The sequence below is a fragment of the Dermacentor silvarum genome, chromosome 9 (assembly GCF_013339745.2).
Source record: "Dermacentor silvarum isolate Dsil-2018 chromosome 9, BIME_Dsil_1.4, whole genome shotgun sequence".
Taxonomy (NCBI): Eukaryota; Metazoa; Arthropoda; class Arachnida; order Ixodida; family Ixodidae; genus Dermacentor; species Dermacentor silvarum.
In genome coordinates, this window is record NC_051162.1 from 85,568,691 (window position 1) to 85,588,444 (window position 19,754).

Consider the following 19,754-nt stretch of genomic DNA (forward strand, 5'->3'; position numbering starts at 1 on the left):
CTTGATGTGCCGCGCGAAACGGGCTTGGCTAGGCCAGTGTAGCTAACGCTACAAAAGATGCAAAATATTATTCGTTTATTTGTGTTCAGCGCGGTGAGGGCACTTGACATAATCTGCGAACGTGTATGTTTTGCATTAGTGCTTCGGGAGCAGGGAATTATAGGCAATCGCCGAGAGAAGAATAATTTTGTTGACCATGGTTCATGAAAACTGTGCGCTTCATACACTTGCGCGGCTATCGCGAATGAAGTAGTGATTTGCACTAACCAACTATTAGGTAACATTAGCTGCAACATTGGAATTGAGTGCTCAATAAATGTACGCATATCCACAAAGGAGAAATCCTGCAACTTGCAACAGCCTATATCACGATATCCGTCCATGAACTTGGGGCTTAATGTTTCGTCGGTGCTGCCAAATATCTCTGCAAAGCACTAACCATGTACTGCCTGACAAACTAATGTAGAACACATAATTACCGCATGTCAGATTTTGGTGTCTGTAGTAAGTGTAAACGGCATTGAATACAAATGCACACCACAGTTATGAGTGGTGACAAGCAAAAACAGTGAAATGGTATTCAATTTGTTGTTTATCATTTGTGACTACAATAGTCATTGGGAAGCTTGGTAACGGAGCCCCCCATAAGGGTCAGCACGAGGAAGAGAACGACCATAAGAGCGCCCCACAAAGGCGAAACCACATCGCAAAGGTGCACTGAAGAGCGTGCTGTTCGAAGAGCAGATCTCTTTCAGCAAGGTTACTTAAGAGCGGCTGTAGTATGCCTCCGTAAAATGAGAGCTGATAAGGTCCTTGATCTCCCAGGTTAGTAGGTTATATCGGATCTTGGTTTTGGCACATAAAACCCGAGCATATAAAGTCGCTGTGCTGCAAAAAGTGGTGCGGAAGGTGTAAAGGTTTAGAGCATTTCATTACCCGAATCACAAATGCTTCGGTACACTTTTATTAGAACACGTGTGTAGTAACTGCATATTTTTTAGGTACGTGTACAAGCTTGCCTTAGTGTAGTTGCAATATCAGGGAAAAAGGCAAATCGCTTCGGGCTCTAAGGAGCTAGTGCTCCAATGCAGCTGCGTTGCAGACAGCTGTATACGGACAGCTGTTCAAGATGCAGCAGCGGGAGCGCGGCTCCAAACTTTCCAACTGTTGTGGGATCGCCCATAGCTCACGAGATATAGACAACAAAAAGGAATATGAAAGTTCCTTCTTGGCACGGTCGGCAAATTTTCGGCAATGCATAACGCCTATCGGGGAACCACGGAAGCGCATATTAGGCTTTGCGCAATATCTCCAGGAATCACAGCTGCTGGTGTATTATAACAGCACTAGCTCCTTAGAGCCCGAAGCGATTTGCCTTTTTCTCCGATATTGCAACTACTAAGGCAAGCTTGTACACGTATCTAAAAAAATATGCAGTTACCACACATGTGTTCTAGTAAAGGTGTAGCGAAGCGTTTGTGCTTCGGGTAACGAAATGCCTTAAACCGCGTTTTGCAGCACGGCACCACATTTTGCAGCATAGCGATTTTATATGGTCGGGTTTCATGTGCCAAACCAAGATCCGATTAAGAGGCACGTTGTAATTGGGGATTCTCTTTTCATTTGGACCACATGGGGATCTTTCACATGCACCTAAATCTATGTACACGAACGTTTTTTTTGCATTTCGCCCCCATTGAAATGCTGCCCCCAATGCCAGGTTTCAACTCGCCATCTCGAGTTATGAAGCGCAGTGCCAAACCTACTGGGCTAGCATGGTGGTTTGTGTAGCGATTTCATGCCGGGGCCGGCAAGATGCGAGGTCCTCGCCACCATTCAACCCACGGAATCCACGCGATTGCGGAATACACTATCTCTGATGTCAGTCCAGTTTTCATTACATCATCTCCGATATCAGTTCAGTTTATTAGACAGTTTTAGCAGAGCGTAAGCAACGTTCTGCTAACATTTAACGCACTACGCTGGCTGCATGAACTGCGTTGATTTTGCTTATTTGACACGCGCGGTTTCCAGAGACGCCGGCCACGTGCTTTTAACGTGGCTGTAAAACGGCAAAGCAAGCAGTAGATGCACCCTAACTACAGTGTCTGAATCCCTAACGCTCCGCTCAAACGAAGTTGTAGCGGAGTGCGGGCAGCGTTCTTCGTTCCGCTGCCGATGTGAGCGTTGTGCGCACGCGCATCAGCGTTCCCACTAGCCTTCCGCTGAGCAGCTCTGCGCAAATCGTTAGCATACGCCGGTATGAGCGGAGCGGACTTTGAACGCTCTGTTAAAACTGTCTACTCGCTCTCTCCAGGATGAGCCCACTTTGCCGGAAAAGAAACCAACAGAGAAGGCATGCCATACCTCCGGAAAGAAGGCATAGGAAGCTTCGCTTCTGCAACGAAATTAAGTGCTGGAAGGCGTATACATTTGTTCTCTTAAGGATAATTAGGCCATGTTTGTTGCTTCGTTGCGTAATTTAGGGGACGTTCAGCTGGTCATATTTAAGGCGTATTGTTATATTACGGTTCTCTGTGTTTGATAGCTCCCAATAAAAAATTTGAACGGAGTCCCAAACGGTTTAGCCATGATTATAGGTCTGCATATTCTATGACGAAGTAGAATGGCTGTGCGTCATGCTAATCTTGCTCGTTCTGGGCGTGAATATTTTAATTAATATATTGGTGCTTCTGCAGAAACTGTTAGATTACAGAATACCATATCGGAATGGCTTGCGTGTTATGAGGCACTAAAAAAATTTAATGAGTATTAGTTACTATTCGTCAGCATATACATGGCTGACCTAATATATACTGTCATGCGGGGGTTTATAATATGCTTTGCCCCACCATCGTTTTATTATAGAATTGCGGTTCACCAATCGAGGCAATAAAGAAAGAAAAAAGAGGGAGATATTCAGAAGGACAGAAAGCAGCTAGCTACAGCCAGCTGTTGCCACGGCGAGAAGAGCCCTGGAGTGAGAGAGAAGTTCATTTAAGGAACTGCTCTAGTCTGCTACTCTGCATATAGGATAAAGGAAGGGCAAGATAAGAGGGTTATTAGTGCTTACGATGTGAAGTCACTACATCTGCGAGGGCTCTCAGAGAGCGCTTCGCAGTGACATAAACATTTTGAGCACGACCACAATTGGTAAGCTCGGAACTTACTTTCATTTTTGTACCGCAGACGGGAAATCCGACGTTTCCTTGAGGCAGTTCTCCCTTCGGAGGCACAGCCAAGAAGCCACTGACTTCGGTCATGCCATAACAGTCTCGGAGTTCGTCAGGTGCGAAGATGGACACGACATCCTTGGCTATTCGTTCCGGGAGAAAAATTCCTTGTGTGCGAAGCTTCTTCACCGTTGGTAGCCTCGTGCCGGTGGTTTTCACCGCTTCAGCGATCTTCAGCAACTTTTGAGGAGTGCCATTTATGAGGTTTACCTGATGAAAAAGTAAGCACTGGGGGTTACATGAAGCTTTAAAACATTTGAGTGTAAACAAACTGCAAGAGCTTCGTGTACAGTAACGTACACGGAAGAGACTTTCAGAAGTAATTGCCGTGGTTTTCACCCTAACATTTCACTCATATGATTAGATTCATTAGCACAGGTCTAATGCAAGCTAATAATGTCATTATCTTGTTAGTGACTGTGTTTCTGAAGCCTTAGCGTTGTGTGCACATCCACGACACAACCCCTGAAACGTCATGAACGTACCCCTTAATCGATGACGATGGCGAAACCACAATGACAGCATGATCAAGAGGGCATGACGACAACTGAATCACAATAGTGGGACGACGGCGCGGCCACAGTAACGTGACGATAACGAAATGACGACAGCTGTAGACAGCTGCTTCCTTCTCCGCTCGTTGTGTCCAGAAAAGTCTGATACGCCTATAATAATTTGCTTGAAGATCATGCAGATCCCTAACACTGTGAGAGTCGACCTGAGCGAAACTGTAGTATGTCATCAAGACATAACTGCGCACGTCTACCAGAACGCGCAGAGAACTTCAGGGATGAGCATGCTCCGCAATCGACAACCTAGATACAGGACTTTCGAGGCAGAGCGCAACCACTGAAAGCATATAAACCTTTCGTGAAAGCACGTGTAGCCAGCGGACAAAGCACGGCCAGAGTCAAAATTATACACTTTATAACTCGCGAAAGCAAACGAGGTCATTACTGTTTGCCGTAGCTCAATTAAGTGGTAAAGAACCGCACGCGTATTACAGAGGGTACTATTTTCTTAGGGATTGAAGATGAAGCTTACTTAAAATTGAACTTTGCGTCTTAGTTATTTACAGCGAAGCTGTTTAACCTGGGCGTTTGCTGTCAGGTGTGACGCCAAAATGTGGGCCGATCCTGGAGGTAGTACAGAAGAGGTCCAAGCGCAATGACCCATACCCGTGTGAACTAGTGAAGCTGTTTAAGCACGAGGATGCTCCGCTGAGTGCACGCCGCCAAACCTTCGCCTGGCGATGACGTCACCATGCGTCGCCTAGCAATGCTTCGCCCCAGCTGCACCCACCGAGCCTCGCCATAGCTGCGAGAGCCGTGACGCATCGCGCGCGCCGCATCGCTTCGCCTTAGCTTTGCCGAGCCATGACGTCACCGCACCATGCGGAGTTGTTGCCGTGGCTACACAGAAGCAGAGCTAAGCCGTAACGTCAGTTCGCGGGTATAGAGTACCGCGTCGCCGCCGCGGCGACACAAAAGCCCGCCGTCTCCGCATCGAGCACATCGCCGCGAAGATGGGGTGGCCGAAGAAGAGCATCACTCCCGAAGAAGAGGAAGTGCGGCGCGAAAGCCGCCGCGCCGCTACTCAAGAGCGAGTGAGACGACCTCGGTCCGATCCCGAGTATCGCGCCGCCGACGCGGCAGCGAAACGACAGCGATTCGCGGAAGATCCGGAGTTACGAGCCCGCGAAACCGAGCAAAAGAGTTTGAGCGTCCATATGGTTCAATGACTCGAATGTTCGTTGCTCCTTGGGCAGTCGATGATTCCGGGGGGAGCTTGCGCAAAACGTGGCTGAGTCTCGAAGCGTAACCTCACAAAACCATGGCCGAACCGATATAAAGCTATAGGTGGAGTCGCCAGCTTGGCTGTTTGCCCACTCTTTGCACCACTAGTGTGAAGCTGCCAATAATTTTTTTTCTAGTTTCACTAAATTTTGCTTTATGCTTCTCTTGGGTTTGTCTGTGCTGGCCGCCAGAGCCCACTATGATATAATGTCTGTTATGGCTTAATTGCGGCCAAAGCACATAGGTTAGAGTGCATAAATAGATGTAGCCGCATGTCCAGGGCATAAATGCTTACTTTGTTTACTTTTTGTGAATTTTCGCTTAATACTCATTGCGACTAGTCAATCAACCTACTCCATAATATGTACTACAGCTACCGCTAATTTGAAAAAAAAATGGCTCCCTACCATGAGGTAACAAGAGCAAATAGCTTCATTGGGAAAGGAAATCACCCAAGCACATGGCGCTTGAGCAACTGTTTTCCAAGAAGAGAGAGCGAAAAAAGTCAAAGTTTCATTCGAAAGTAGGAAGATCGGTGGATTAGCAAAGTACTAAATAACTACATGAAAGCTTGTAGTTTTATCCGCCGTATAATTGCTGTGACAAAGGCATGTCTCTGTGGTCTCCAATTACCCCTGTCTTGCGCTAGCTGATTCCAACTTGCGCCTGCAAATTTCCTAACTTCATCACCGCACCTAGCTTTCTGCCGTCCTCGACTGCGCTTCCCTTCTCGTGGTATCCATTCTGTAACTCTAATGGCCTACCGGTTATCCATCCTACGCATTAAATGGCCTGCCCAGCTCCGTTTCTTCTACTTAATGTAAATTAGAATATCGGCTATCCACGTTTTTTCTCTGATCCAGACCGCTCTCTTCCTGTCTCTTAACGTTAGGCCTAACATTTTCCGAGAAGCAGTCAGGGGTCTTTCAATGCCATCGCGTTCCACTCTTAAAGGCGATCCTTAAGCGTCCTCCAAATTTTTTTTACGAAACACCTCTGTGTCAGTGAAATTTTGCCTGCAGTATCCATGCAATTGTTATCGCAATAAAAATTTCGCAAATGAATATTTCGAAAAGGTGTATATTGACACAGTGGTCGCCCAGGCACATGTGGACCATAATTTGGTTCGAGTAACTAAGACGCGTAATGGCTCAACAAAGGCGGCAATATCGAATGTTGTTAAACTTAATCGGCTGGCTGTTTTCGTTTTCGAAAATCTAATCGGCAGCAATACACTCCTCATCGAGTTCCGCCAAAGTTGTAGATAATAAGTGAATATTTTTGCTAATGTGTACGACTTAGTGAAACCTAGCTATATGAAACTAGATTTAGAGAGAAAAAGAGCAGGCGCTCAAGACATTCGTTGCACATACGTTCCACTTAGTATGTGTAACATTTTGCGTATATTTTCCATCTATTAATTTTGATGGAATTTATCTTGAACGATGAAAGATGATGAGTGGAACGTGGGGAGATTTCACTGGTCTGGTACAAATGAATATATTTGATCCAACAGAGTTTACACGAGGTGGTGAAGCAACTTTTACATTATTAAACTACACTTTCTCATACATAATAAAGAAAATGAATTTTTATTCTCACCTTGTGGCGATTACAAGCTTCGAAGAGATCTGGAATGTTCGCTGACTTAAGGAGCACAAATGTGGCTCCGGCAGATAAAACGTTGAAGACGAACGAAAAGCAGAAGAAAAACGATATGTTGCCGCCTCCAATGACAACATCATCTGGAGTGACTATCTCTAACGCCCTGAAAAAAAATCATTTTTGTTATTCTTACGGAAAGGCATTCCCTTGCGGATAAGTACCTAGTAAAGTTGTGAAGTACACAATATTGTAATGAAAATAACAAACCCCAATGTTGAAAAATTGCCACACAGTGGCGACTGCATTACTTGCCGCCACAGTGGAAAGTAAGAACCGTGGAGAGAAGGAACCAAAAATCAAAATTTTGGGTTGAGTTTAGTTAAATCATCGATAACTAAGTAATACTGTCTTACGGCAAACCTGTTCAGGTCCTAAACTATTTTCGAAGCATCGATATGTTGGTTGCGAATAACTTGAATGTTTGCCGTTTATGGCCGAGTAAGTACACAAGACTGAATAGCTTTATTCCTTTCGAGGCGAGATGCTTGAGTATAGGAAAGACAGAAGAGGACAGCATGTCTTTATTACTTTGTTAGAGACTCTGCCTTGATTAAGGATGGCGTTGGGGCTCGTGGAAATAGCATAACGGGGATACAACGCCGGCAGAGGTAAAAATACACACAAATACAACGCGAACATGGACGACGAAGACCTTCTAATAGCTGTTTTATGTCTTAAGAAGTCAGGGGGAGCGGAATGGCGCCCAAATAACGCCCATGCACCAAGAACTGTGCACAGAACAAGAAAAATCGACAAAACAAAAAGGTGCGAAATAATGTATGCCTGGCTAAAGAACATGAACTATAATTGACCCGCAGACTTCATGACTTAGAACGTCGCCTTGATTGCAATTTCGGAAATGACTACGTTATATGTGTGAATTTGCCAGATATTCCTGGCCGCCCGTATAGAACCTTGCCTGTCGGTGGGCGCTATGGACGATGAGTTTACACATTGACAGTGTTTGCTTGAGAGGACATTGCAAGCTTCTATATACATTTCGTCTGCCCCTGTCATTACACCATGGCACCACTGTTATACTTGTAAAATTCGTGGTACATATGCACAATGAGCGAAGAAGCGTGAGCTTTCCCTCGAATGTGACTCGCTTCCACAAGTTATTGTGTTCCTGAGGCCTTTTCTTGTGTGTCTATTATGCAGGGTGTCCCAACTGTCATGCACCAAACCTAAAAAATATGCAAATGTCACGTAGCTAGACAGTACCAAGGTAATGTTCTTTGCCGTCGCTTGGAGGTACTGAGATTATTTTTTGCATTCCGCCTTATTACATAATTAGGCTTAATTAATTAGTCAACTTTGCGATTACTGCGTAGACGCACCAGTTTCTGAGCAACCACATCGACGAGCTAACTTCTATTTGAACATAGACAGCGATGTTATCAGTTCATCCGTTGAAAACGAAGTGCTATACGTAGTATTGTTGTTTGCTCCTTCGAAGAACACAGGACTTTACAGGGACGCGCTGTTCCTGCATTTCAGTAATTTGTGTGGGTGTTCCCAATGACTTTTATTTACTTTTACTCAGCCAATCAGTTGACAAGGACGTCCAGGTTTAAATGATATCACCTCTATCAAACCACTTAAATAGGTCTTCGTTTGACATAAAGAACTGCAGCAACTTTTACCCTTCAATATGATTTTATCCGGTATTTCATTTGGTATTTAAGGGTAACTTTTTAAAATATTAGTATTACTTTAAATTGTTCCTTAGTTGAACACCTCTACCTATAAGCCCTTCCGCAATGACTTTTCGGTGGTTACCAAGACAGTGAGTGCGCTCTTTGACTAGGGCAGCGGAAATCTGGAGACCACTCAGCACATCCTTATGGAATCGGAAGGGATTCACCCAGTGAAAACCGTAGGTAACATACACCTTCCAGAAGCGCTTAAGTTTAAAGTGGACGGAAGCATCAACCGGTCAACAGTCGAGATAAGCAAGAGACGTTTACAGTATTGGTTGGAAAGAAAAGCAGCGAATAAATGGATACGACCTGATTCGTTGTAGGCATAGGTAGTGTCACAAGGTAGGTTTATAGACAAAAAGGAAAAAGATTAAGGGGACGTATTGAAAATGCTAGATTTGAAAGCACGCACAGCATACATGATGAACTGAAGCAGGCTAGGTGACTATTTGTCACCGCGCCGTTTGAAAGGGGAAGCCAATCAATAATCATCATCACCCTCTTCATTGTTGTGCTCATTGTCTTGTCCCCGAGCTGTTTTCTCAAGGCATAGTAATTTCTTTCTCTCGTGGTTGCTTTGTTTTCATCAGAAAACAAGCATTTCGAGAAAATACCGACATGACATTACAGGGATAATTTATGGAAAAATGATTTTGCTGATTTACTCGCAGTGTACTAACTAGAAAGAAAACAGCAATGCCTCTTTTGTTTTATAATCAATCGTGCAGTGAAGTAGTAGTGCTTTGAAGTCACGCAGCTTCCAAGTAAGATGTTTCTATGCTTCATAATTTGGCAGGAAGCGGAATATCTACAGTTGGGAAACACTGTGCTGACAAATAACCACACACCTTTGCTTACACCAAGAAAGATGTCGGAAGAGAAATCAATGGCGCTGAGTGTTTGAGTTCACATTCTTTCTTACAGTCACAATACGAACATTGCAAATTGTGTGAACAAAGCTATGATCATATTGAAGTGCAATAGGCTACTTACTCTCTGCAGCACATTTGCGTGAGAAAACGTTGCTGTTCCACTTCCATGATTTTCGATATGCCGGTTGTTCCAGATGTGTGACTCATTATTATCACGTCATCTTGAGATACGTCAGGTTCATTATATTTCAGACAGTTACCGATGTGGTAGGTATCCGAAAGGCACACGAATCCAGGAAAGGATCTTGTTGAAAACAGGCCCTTGTGGGAACATAGCAAGAAATGCAGTTGATATCTACAAAATGCACTTTTGTCCATGTTTACGGACTGGTACGTGTTTCAAAAACTATATTAAGACTTGATTCACGATCAATATGGGCCCAAAAAGAGCTATTTCGCGCTGCACCCGTCAGTGCTTTTGCAGAATTCTACGATGTTATTGTATAATTATGGAAAGTATTTACTGCATTTGAAGAAGATAGTACTAATATGTAGCGTACACGTGCAAAATATGACTTATTTGCAGGCTAACCCGTAAGGTAAATTTCTAACTCAAGCAGTCTTCTAACACACACATACACACACATGCTCACGCACACACGCACACACACACACACACACACACACACACACACACACACACATATATATATATATATATATATATATATATATATATATATATACGTTCTATATGTGTAATTAGTAAGAGCATCGCACGCGTAATGCGAAAACCTGGGCTTGTGCATTAGTTTATTCTTTCTTTAATTCAATTAATATGTACATGCAATTTCCCCTATGGTGTCCTTGGTGTCTTTGTTTGTTGGATTCTTAAGATGTGACTAATAAAAATCGGGCCCTCTGTTTCCTTTATTCTCGTTCATTACATATCGAGGCCTCGAATCCGGGAGCATTGATGCCTTAGGTAGCATGTGTGGGTTTATTAATCAGTTACCTTCCCCCAAAAAGACCACGTACATGTGACGCCTGTAACAAAAAAGGACGTTCCACATCTGCCGTCAAAGCCGTGAGGTGTGGCGCTGGCTAACACTCCCAGGTTTAGTTCTAGTACATAAACAAAAATAACCCGGAAAGTGGATGGGGAAACGGCGCCGCGGTAGCTCATTTGGTAAGAGCATCACAGGCGTAATGGGAAGACGTGGGTTCGTGCCCCACCTGCGGCCAGTAGTTTTTTCATGCACTTTCATTTCCATTAATTTATCATTTCTTTAATTCGAGTAATAAGTACGTGCAATTTCCCCTATGCTGTCCTTGGTGTCTTTGTTTGTTGCCTTCTATTGACTAATAAATCGGGCCCTCGGTTTCCTCCTCGTTCATATACGTATATATAAGTAAAGAGAGAGAGGAGGGCAGCTTACCCCCCACTCGAAAAACAGGGGGCACGCCACTGGGTGCAGTGGCCGGGAGAGAACCTTCGACCTCACACTGAACAGCGCCCCGCCATAGCAACTGAGCTGCCGCGGCGAGTAGAACTTCTGTGGTGAAATGCCAAGAGACGCATCGTGGACGACGACGAAGTGGCGCCGAAAACGTGGAAGCACGTGCACCGCGGCGGCTGCATCGTTCACATGGACGAAAAGTCGCTGCACGTGCGCTCCTGGCGCAGGAAAATAACAGATTGAGAAAGCACCTACGAATGAGCGAGCGCCACACAAGCACGTTCAGCAAATCGGCAAATAACGTGTGGCTGAAGCAGCCTACAGAAGGTGAAGAGCCACGTCGGAAAGGCAGACGGAGCTGACAAGCGGAGCAAGGAAGACGCGTCGGCTTGGGTCGGACGTCAGCGTTCGGGATGCCAACAGCTGTAGGAGGGGCCCAGTCGGGCATCAACGCACGGGGGGACCTCTAGACGACTCGTCTTCTGCTCCTGTCACCCAGTCGACGAACCAGAGTCCGCAAGGTTTCATCTGCCGTTTCCGCTGGTGCCGTTCATCCAGCGACGCAACATCAGCCAAACTGAGTGCGGGGTGGTAGTCGCTCTGAAAGCTTGGTAGGAAAGCTTGGTATCGCTTGCCCCCATGCCCTGTTCCCTTAGGGTAGGTGCCTTTTGTGTGTGTTTTAATATATGTTGTGTGCCGTGATTGTGGCAATTACTTCTTGGCTGCCCTCGGAGGAGTCTCTGACTGACACAATTAAGCTTGCTCCCCGAACCACTTCGGAACAATGACGTCCGCGACAGGACTGCTCTTACCAGTAAAATTCTCACTTGGTACAAGATGCTTGCGGACAATCACCCTGTTGCAGCCTGTATCTCGAAGAACACTTATGATTCTATCTCCCATTCGTCCCTTCTTCACTGGTAAGTAACCGATAGATGGGCCATGTTTCCCTAGCGCTGCATTCACGACTGGAATTTTTTCTTCCGTTTCCAGCGTGACAAATGCTTCTTCTCCATCTTCAGGGTTTATCACGCAGGAGGCTTGCGCGGCCCCGCTCCTGCTCTGCGACAGTTGTCAGCGCGGTGGCCAAATCATCCCCGTTTCCTACAGGCAGCTGAAGTATTAGTTTTTGTATATCAACGGCGATCAGCCGCAATATGTCCTGGTTTGTCGCACAAGTCACATTTCTTTGTAGAACGAAATTCAAGCTTCCTTCCTGGAGCTCTATCTTCTCTGCCGCTAGAAGCCTTCTCATCGGTGCCTGAAGGTTGCCTAGGACCTAGGGTTCTTTGTCCGTGTGCTTCTAGGTAATTATCTGTTGCAACTACTACTTCATTAAGTGAAGCACATTTACTTTCCTTGAGGAAAACGACCAGACCCTTGTGGCAGCGCTTCATGTACTGCTCTATTATATTCTTCTCTCTCAAAGCTTCAAATGATTTATCAATTCTGGATGTTTCAATCCATCTGTCAAAGTATCCTGACAGCCTTGCTGCAAACTGGCGGCTTGTTTCTTCAGGCATAACTCCTCTGAACCTCTCACGGTAGCCTTCACTAGTGTAACGAAACTCTTGCAGAAGGGTCAACTTCAACTTTTCGTTATCGAAAGAATCCTCTGGTGACATTCTGCCTATAACAGTTAAAGGGTTCCTGGAGAGGCAAATGCTAAAAGTAGAAGCCGAGTTTTCTTTAGGCCACTGTTGACCCGTAGCGGCGCACTGGAATCTTTGGATGTAGGCGTCTAAGTCATCCCTTTCTTCATTAAAGAGTGGGGTAAGCTTGTGAGGGCTGATTAGCTTTTTTGGGTGGTGCTGTCGCCTGTTCCTCAGCCACGGCACCTGCACTGGCCAAAGGTCGTTGCGCACGAAGCTCTTGAAGGCGCAACTTCCGCTCCCGTCAAACAGCCGACCGACGAACCAGAGTCCGCCAGGTCTCACCTGCCGTCTTCGCTGGTGCCGTTCATCGCGCGACACAACACCAGCCAAACTGTGATTGCGTGGTGGTAGGCGCTCTGAACGCTTGGTAGGGATGCTTGGTCTGACTTGCCCCCATGCCCTGTGCCCTTATACGTACATTTTGTGCGTTTGAATATATGTTTGCTTGCCGTGATTGTGGCAATTCCTTCCTTGCTACCCTCGGAGGCGTGTCTGACACAATTAAGCTTGCTCCCCCAAACACATCATAACAATTTCATATTTGTCTTTCGTTCAAAACTCGAGTCACTAGTGTAACGCCCTTACAAATGTTTTTTAGCAAAGCTCCGTGTTTGTGAATACATGGACAGCAGAATTGAAAACTTGGCGAGTTGGTATGTATTGTACATGCTACAAAACCGTGCGAACTAGACAACACACAGAAAAAGGAACGAACGGGATGAACTAACGATGACTAAAAACAGATGAAATATAAGAACAACGATACACACATGGGCACTTATAAACAAGCCGCAAACAGCCATCTACACGAGGTTGCTATAAAAGGCTACAAGAAAATTATGATGTGAGAGATTCGGGACTATATTATCCACAGCATTATTGTTTAGGTAAAAAAGGCAATTTCTTTTCGAAAATGGCCAAGAATGGCTGGGTGTCGCAGATGAAATTTTGTTCTTCCTCGAGATGGGCTTCAAGCGTCGCCACCTCAACAAGAGAACACGCGAAACTCTTGAATGGGCGATGCCCTTTCGAAAGGTGACTAAAGAAGTAATGGCGTGGTGAAAATACCTTGAATTGGTACTTATGTTTAATCTCATTGAACAATGAAGCGAAGGTGGCATCAGTCAAGACGTGAGTGGCATCTGAGTTTTGAAGGTTGGCCAGCAGTTCCCCTAAGTGAAAAGAACGAGAATACCTCGCTGTTAAACACATCTCCGTATTTGTACGCGGTTGTGAGCACTTTCGTCGACCCTTGCGTGCACTTTCAGTTACTTGCAGAACCACGGTATTTTCAGTATCATTTAACCCCTTGCTGTGTAAGAATGTTTTAAGCATATAGCGAAAGCCATATGTCTAGTATTTTCGGCAGAGTTGTTAAAAGGCTGCATCCCTAACTACTCGTGCCTTTACTCGTGTGCAAAAATTGTCGGACTGCTTGACTGTCTACAAGCACGTAGGCAGAAAAAAGGGTTTTTGTGCTTTTGCCCTGCAAAGAAGAGTAGCCGACGTTAGAAAAGGCGCTAACGTCGGGTTCAAGTTTATCGCAATAGAAAAAAAAAGTTCAAACGCGCGAAATGTTCAGATATATTTGCTTCGAATTATGGCAACAATTAAACTTACTTCCCTCACTGGTACAATCATCACAGTACTTAGTGCCAGTCGAGTGCTCTCGCATTCAACCAAGTGTAGCCAGAATACTCGCACAGGACTAACATCAATCCTGTGAATGACATGTGTGAAGCCATTTTGATATAAACGATGCTGTACGAAACATTATAGCATCTAGAACCGGATGATTTATTGCGATTTTTTTGCCATGCAGACATGCGATTTGTTTGGCCTATGTCATAGTTCATTGCAATATGCCAAATTTTACTTGAGCGTGCGTCTTGATTAGTAGTGTATCAGCCTTTGCACGCGTCGATAGCTTTGTGTGTGTTCTGCCAATAAGTGGTGTTGTCAGTTGGTATATTACCTTTACTTCTCTGTGCAATTCATCACTATAATAATTGATACTGAATAAAATTGTTGTACTTTTATGCCTATATCTCTTTTCGGTTTACAGACCACAGTTCTTCCTCCTTTCTTTAGCCACTTTCTCCCAACAAGCTTGAACGAACTGTCGTGTGACATAGTTCATCCACTTATTGAATAAATCAACAATCAGTCATTCTTCATATGAGCAAGCAGAATAACGGGAACCGAGGGGCTCAATATTTTGAGGGACAATCATATCAAGGAAACAGATAACGAAGCCAGAAAAGGCATAAAGAGAAATCATAATTTTAGCTGTTTACTTGAAATGCGGAGATAACAATTGAAAGCGAATACAAAAGTGGACAGCAAAGACAGCTTCCTTCATGTGGGAGCTGATCCGGTCAGAAAAATGCCATTTACATTCTGACAGCTGGCGGGGTGCACGTTAAAATTTGCCACTCGCGAATTACAGTAAACTGTATAGTACGGCATTCTCCTAAAGAAGCAAGCTAGTACAATCAAATGTCCCAGTCACGCTGCCGGCACGTTGGTCTCACAGTTACCTTCTCTGAAGAGCACATCAGACGTGACGAGAGTGGCACCCGTAAGAGGGATGGCGCCGATAGCGATGAAGTTTTCGATGCTGTTAGACACGTGCGCATAGACCCTGTCGCCTTTGCCGATACCGTGCAGCTGGTAGACGGCCGCGCAGAGTTCCATGCGCTCCAGAACTTTGCCGTGAGAGATGGTTTCAGAGTCGCAAATCTGTAATACAAAAAGTACGCACGTTTGAACATACTATAGAGCTTCCGACAAAAATGACTAAAGAGAACTCCGGCATTAACGTCTATGCGAGCTACAAGCAGGGTGCTTAGTCAGCATAGGATTGATGGTTAAGACATGCGTTTTGCTAAACGTCGTCCCTTTGGCTTCAATTTTGAAACATATGTCACAAAAAAATAAAGGTATCGGAGGGTCAGGGCGCACAGCGTAAACCAAGGAAGACAGCTCGTATTTGGTGATGTCTCGTAGCCCAGTGGAGAAAGAGTGAGCTTGAGGCACAATAGTGTGATATATGCAAGAATTTGCAATCATTATGCACGTCCATGCAAATTCAGGCCACTAAACAAATTAAGCGCATTAACTAGAACCACTAGTACGTCTGATCTAGTACGAACCAATAGTAGAATCACGATCAGACAGAGCTATGTACTAACCACCTATCCAGTGGTAACCGAATGATCCAATCTTCTAGTAACTTTAGTGGAATATTAGGTAGTAAAAACACAAAGTCTTTCCTCAAAATGCACCTAAAGGGCCCCTAAACCACTTAATTCTTACATTTTTGAACACACTAACTCAACAAGACACGCCAAGGTAGCTTAGTGACTACAGCGCTGCGTTGTTGAGCTCGAGGTCGGGAGTTCGACTCCGGCCGTGGCGGCTTCATTTCGAAGGGTGAGAAATGCAAGTACTCTTGAGTACATAGATGTCGGTGCACGTTAAAGAAGACGATGTGGTGAAAATTTATCCAGAGTACACCACTACGGTGTGCCTCGCAATTAGATCGTGGTTTCGTCAAATGAAACCCAAGAATTAAAAAAAGTAAACACACGCATCGAGTACAGAATGTCATGACGATCACCTTTCGCGAACGTGGTAGCGCTACGTTTGGCCTGCTGATCGCTATCACGAATCAACACAAGAGAAGCGCCTCACTAGCGTAAATCCCACAGGCAACGCCTCAGTTGCTACCTGGTCACTTTTTTAAAAGGCAGCAAACTATAGGCTAGATGCCCTGTTAGTTCATACGCAGCCCGTTGAGAGCATTGCAATCGTGGTTCGCACACGGGAATGTCTGATGCTCCTTTTCGTACTTCGCGAGCTTTCTATAGCGGGAAGAAAAGATGATTGCGTAAAAATGGAAAGTTCAAAATGGCTAAAATAGATGTTTCCTAGAACGCCCTACAACTTTCCTATTGGAGCTTTTAGCCTCAAATAGATACTTCTGATTTTAGTTAATTACTGCTCACTAATTATGGAATTCAACAGTTTACAACGTTACCCTGAGTTGCTGCATAGAATAGCAAACGACATGCATTTCGTAGCGTCTTCCGATAATGCTTCGACATGCTTATTTCTAAACATTGGGTAACTTTAGCTGGGACGCACTACGTATGCCATGCACATTACGTTCATTAATATACCCAGACAACGCAGTAACATCCTCAGGATGTCTCGAGTATGTCACCCTAAAGACTTTATGGTGTCCTCAGGACGTCCTCTAATTCTCCTATAATTACACTAATCCAGTCATGTTGTCCGGCCTCATAACAACCTGAGGACGTCAATTCAGGCACTCCGCACCACCTGGCGGAAGGTGCAGCGGTTTAATTAGATGACACTTAGCGGTGGCATGGTAGATTCCAACCATCACACAAACTCCCACCCTGGTTAGGGCTAATTACGAGCGTTTTCATTCATTATATCCTTAATTGCTGACTGCTGATACGGGTTCTCGGCAGGATGAAGTATCACTTCCTAGCACATTCAGGTTCATACGATATTTACAAGTCACCTAACCGACCTTTTTGTTGTTGTACAAATAGTTTCTAGGGACCAAGAACTCATATACACGAAATCCCTGTGAAGATAGCTATGAAATCCTTGTCTTCAAAAGGAAGTCTTTTATACATGAGTATTGTTTAGACAAGTGCTTTGTTACGCCTCTCTTAACTGCAAAAATAAACAAGAAATGTTGCTCCAAGGAAGCTGGAAAATTCACAGTCGACTCCCCTCATTTAGAATCGCTAAGACGGTCCCAGGTAAATTTTTGTCCTGTGATACAGTATCGCATTGTTCATGTTTAAAAACAACTAAGTTTGTGAGGAATCCTGAGTTCACAGCGCGGAATGCAGTGGAGGAACTGCATCAAAGACGACAGGCTTTCACACGACTTCCACTTCCACCTGAGTTTTTCAGCGCGCGCTAGGGAGTTGGGGGTGGGGGGCAGTTGGGCACCCGTGTCGGCGTCTCTTCTTTAGACCGGCCAGGGCGGCCCATGGTTGTTCACGCTCCTCAGTGCATGCGCAGCACGCGTGCCTCTTTTGGAGGTGAAAAATTAAATTATGGGGTTTTACGCGCCAACACCACTCTCTGATTATGAGCCACGCCGTAGCGGGTTACTCCGGAATAATTTTGAATACCTGGGGTTTTTTAACGTGCACCTAAATCTAACTACGCGGGTATTTTCGCATTTCGCCCGCATTGAAATGCGGCCACCATGGCCGGGATTCGGAAACCTGCGGCGGGTGCAAGAGCTCAGGCGAAACCGAGATGGCTGGTCACCTTATGTGCGCTGCCTTTCCCGCGCGCCCATTGTTAGAGGTCAGAGAGTCTCGAGTTTCGGAGACGAGTTGTAGCGAAAGGTTGTCCGATGCGTTCTCTCGCCTTTGTTTACACTCATCTCTCCAGCGTTGTGACAGCGAGTGTTTGCGGTCCTCGAGTGAGAAATGCTCATGTTTGCTTGTGCAGTGCCTTACATTACTTCGTGCAGTACATTACTTCGTGCAGTGCCTTACTGTTTTGCTATCGCTATTAATGCTTCTTCTTTAGGGCGAAACTGCGATTGTTAGCGCTTACACCATGTCTATGCCTTAGAGAGTGCTTGGATAAGTTATCGATCGACGGTATTGCTATCTGATTGACACATCTCGTTAGATGAACAATAGATGACCCATAATAATGACACATCCACTACTACTAATATTAACGCCTGAGTGGCCTGCATGTTACACAGTATACGAGTAGTACTCTTGGCAGCCTGAAGTCGTAGGCATCGGGCGCGTGATGAACATGGCTTCAAATTTGTGAGGACTTTGCTAGGGTTATAGAGGAAAGAGCATATTTAAGGTAGAATTATTCATTCATTAAATGACTAGGTGCTCATGCAAGCATTAGAAACCATTAGAAACCTGAATGTATTGAGGGATTAGCTGTAAGAAATAGAGTTATGACGTAACTAATGTCATGCAGATTGCCCAGAATCTTTTGCGTCCTTTCTGCCGCTGCGGCTGGTCGAGTCCCCATGCATGATGCGAATAACCCCCCCCCCCCCTCTCCCCGCATGCTGTCTCCAGGCAGCCTCGCAGTATGACAAAGTAATGGCTTGCGCCAACCCGAATGCATGCATTACTTCTCTATTCACGATATATGCTCTCAGAACAACCCACTCTCCTTCTCGTCAACCCTCGCATCATCATCTCGATAATATTGCCGCCATCATCACTACCACCAACCGCAACAGTCTAAGCCGTCGGATACCAGGAAGAATGCTTCGCCGGTAAAAGCAACCGCAGCAGCGACCCTGTTATTGCTGAAGGTAACCTCCACAGTAATGACATAAGCTCCCACCGACCGCAGCTTTAAAGTCCGCCCAACTACACAAGGATACCTTTACTAGAACTTTTTTCTATAATACTTCCTTGTATTCAACTATAAAAAAAGTTACAAAATAACGGCAAAGAGCATACAAGAGCTGTCTTTTGGCTATGAAGTCCAATCCTTTTCTTAAGGAAGGCGAAAATAGTGGCGTCATTGACGGGCTCGACGTCAGGATATGGGGAATGGACAACACCATTTTGAATGACTGCTTTCATCTGCAAAGTTCAACAAGAAACACACATGAAATTGGGTAAACACATAAAATTTCTGTATTAGCAATATTTTAGGCAATATAAGAACTTTCGTAACCAAGGCAAAGAAGCATCGCTATATTGGAGTATTTCAACATCAAACAATGCTGCATCTGCTAGCACTGAAAACAGTAAAGGCAAAATACACTAGAAACTTATAATGCATGCTAAGGGCAAAGTTTGGCTAATTAGGTTTCCACAGAGGAGCCAAGGTAAACTTTTTGGACAACCTCACTGACATTTAAAGCGCACCGTGCCAGTCTCACTGCAACGATATAGAAAGAGAAAACAAAAACAAAACAAACGAACATGCAAACATAACACCTACCTTTCTTTTGTTTAGTTAAGAAATACGTTTTGCCGAAATTAATTATAAGGATAGTGCTGTTTCGCCATTCCAGTTGGGTTTTTCATAAGAGGCGGTACAATTACCTGTATTGTAAACATATGTCAACGTAGCTAATAAACATATTTTCTAATTCATTTACAAATATTCACTTTATGGCACTCGTTTAAGATGCGAAATTTCAGTTGGCAATATTTATCCTCCTCTTTTTAGCAGAAATTCCAACAGATATGCTCCTCTGTTTCATAAAGTCGTCCACTTGGTATTTCGGGGCAGTCTTAACTATGGCGCGAGCATACTGCTGTACAAAATTTAAGCACAATTACCGCAGTTTTACGCGTGTAACCTGCAAC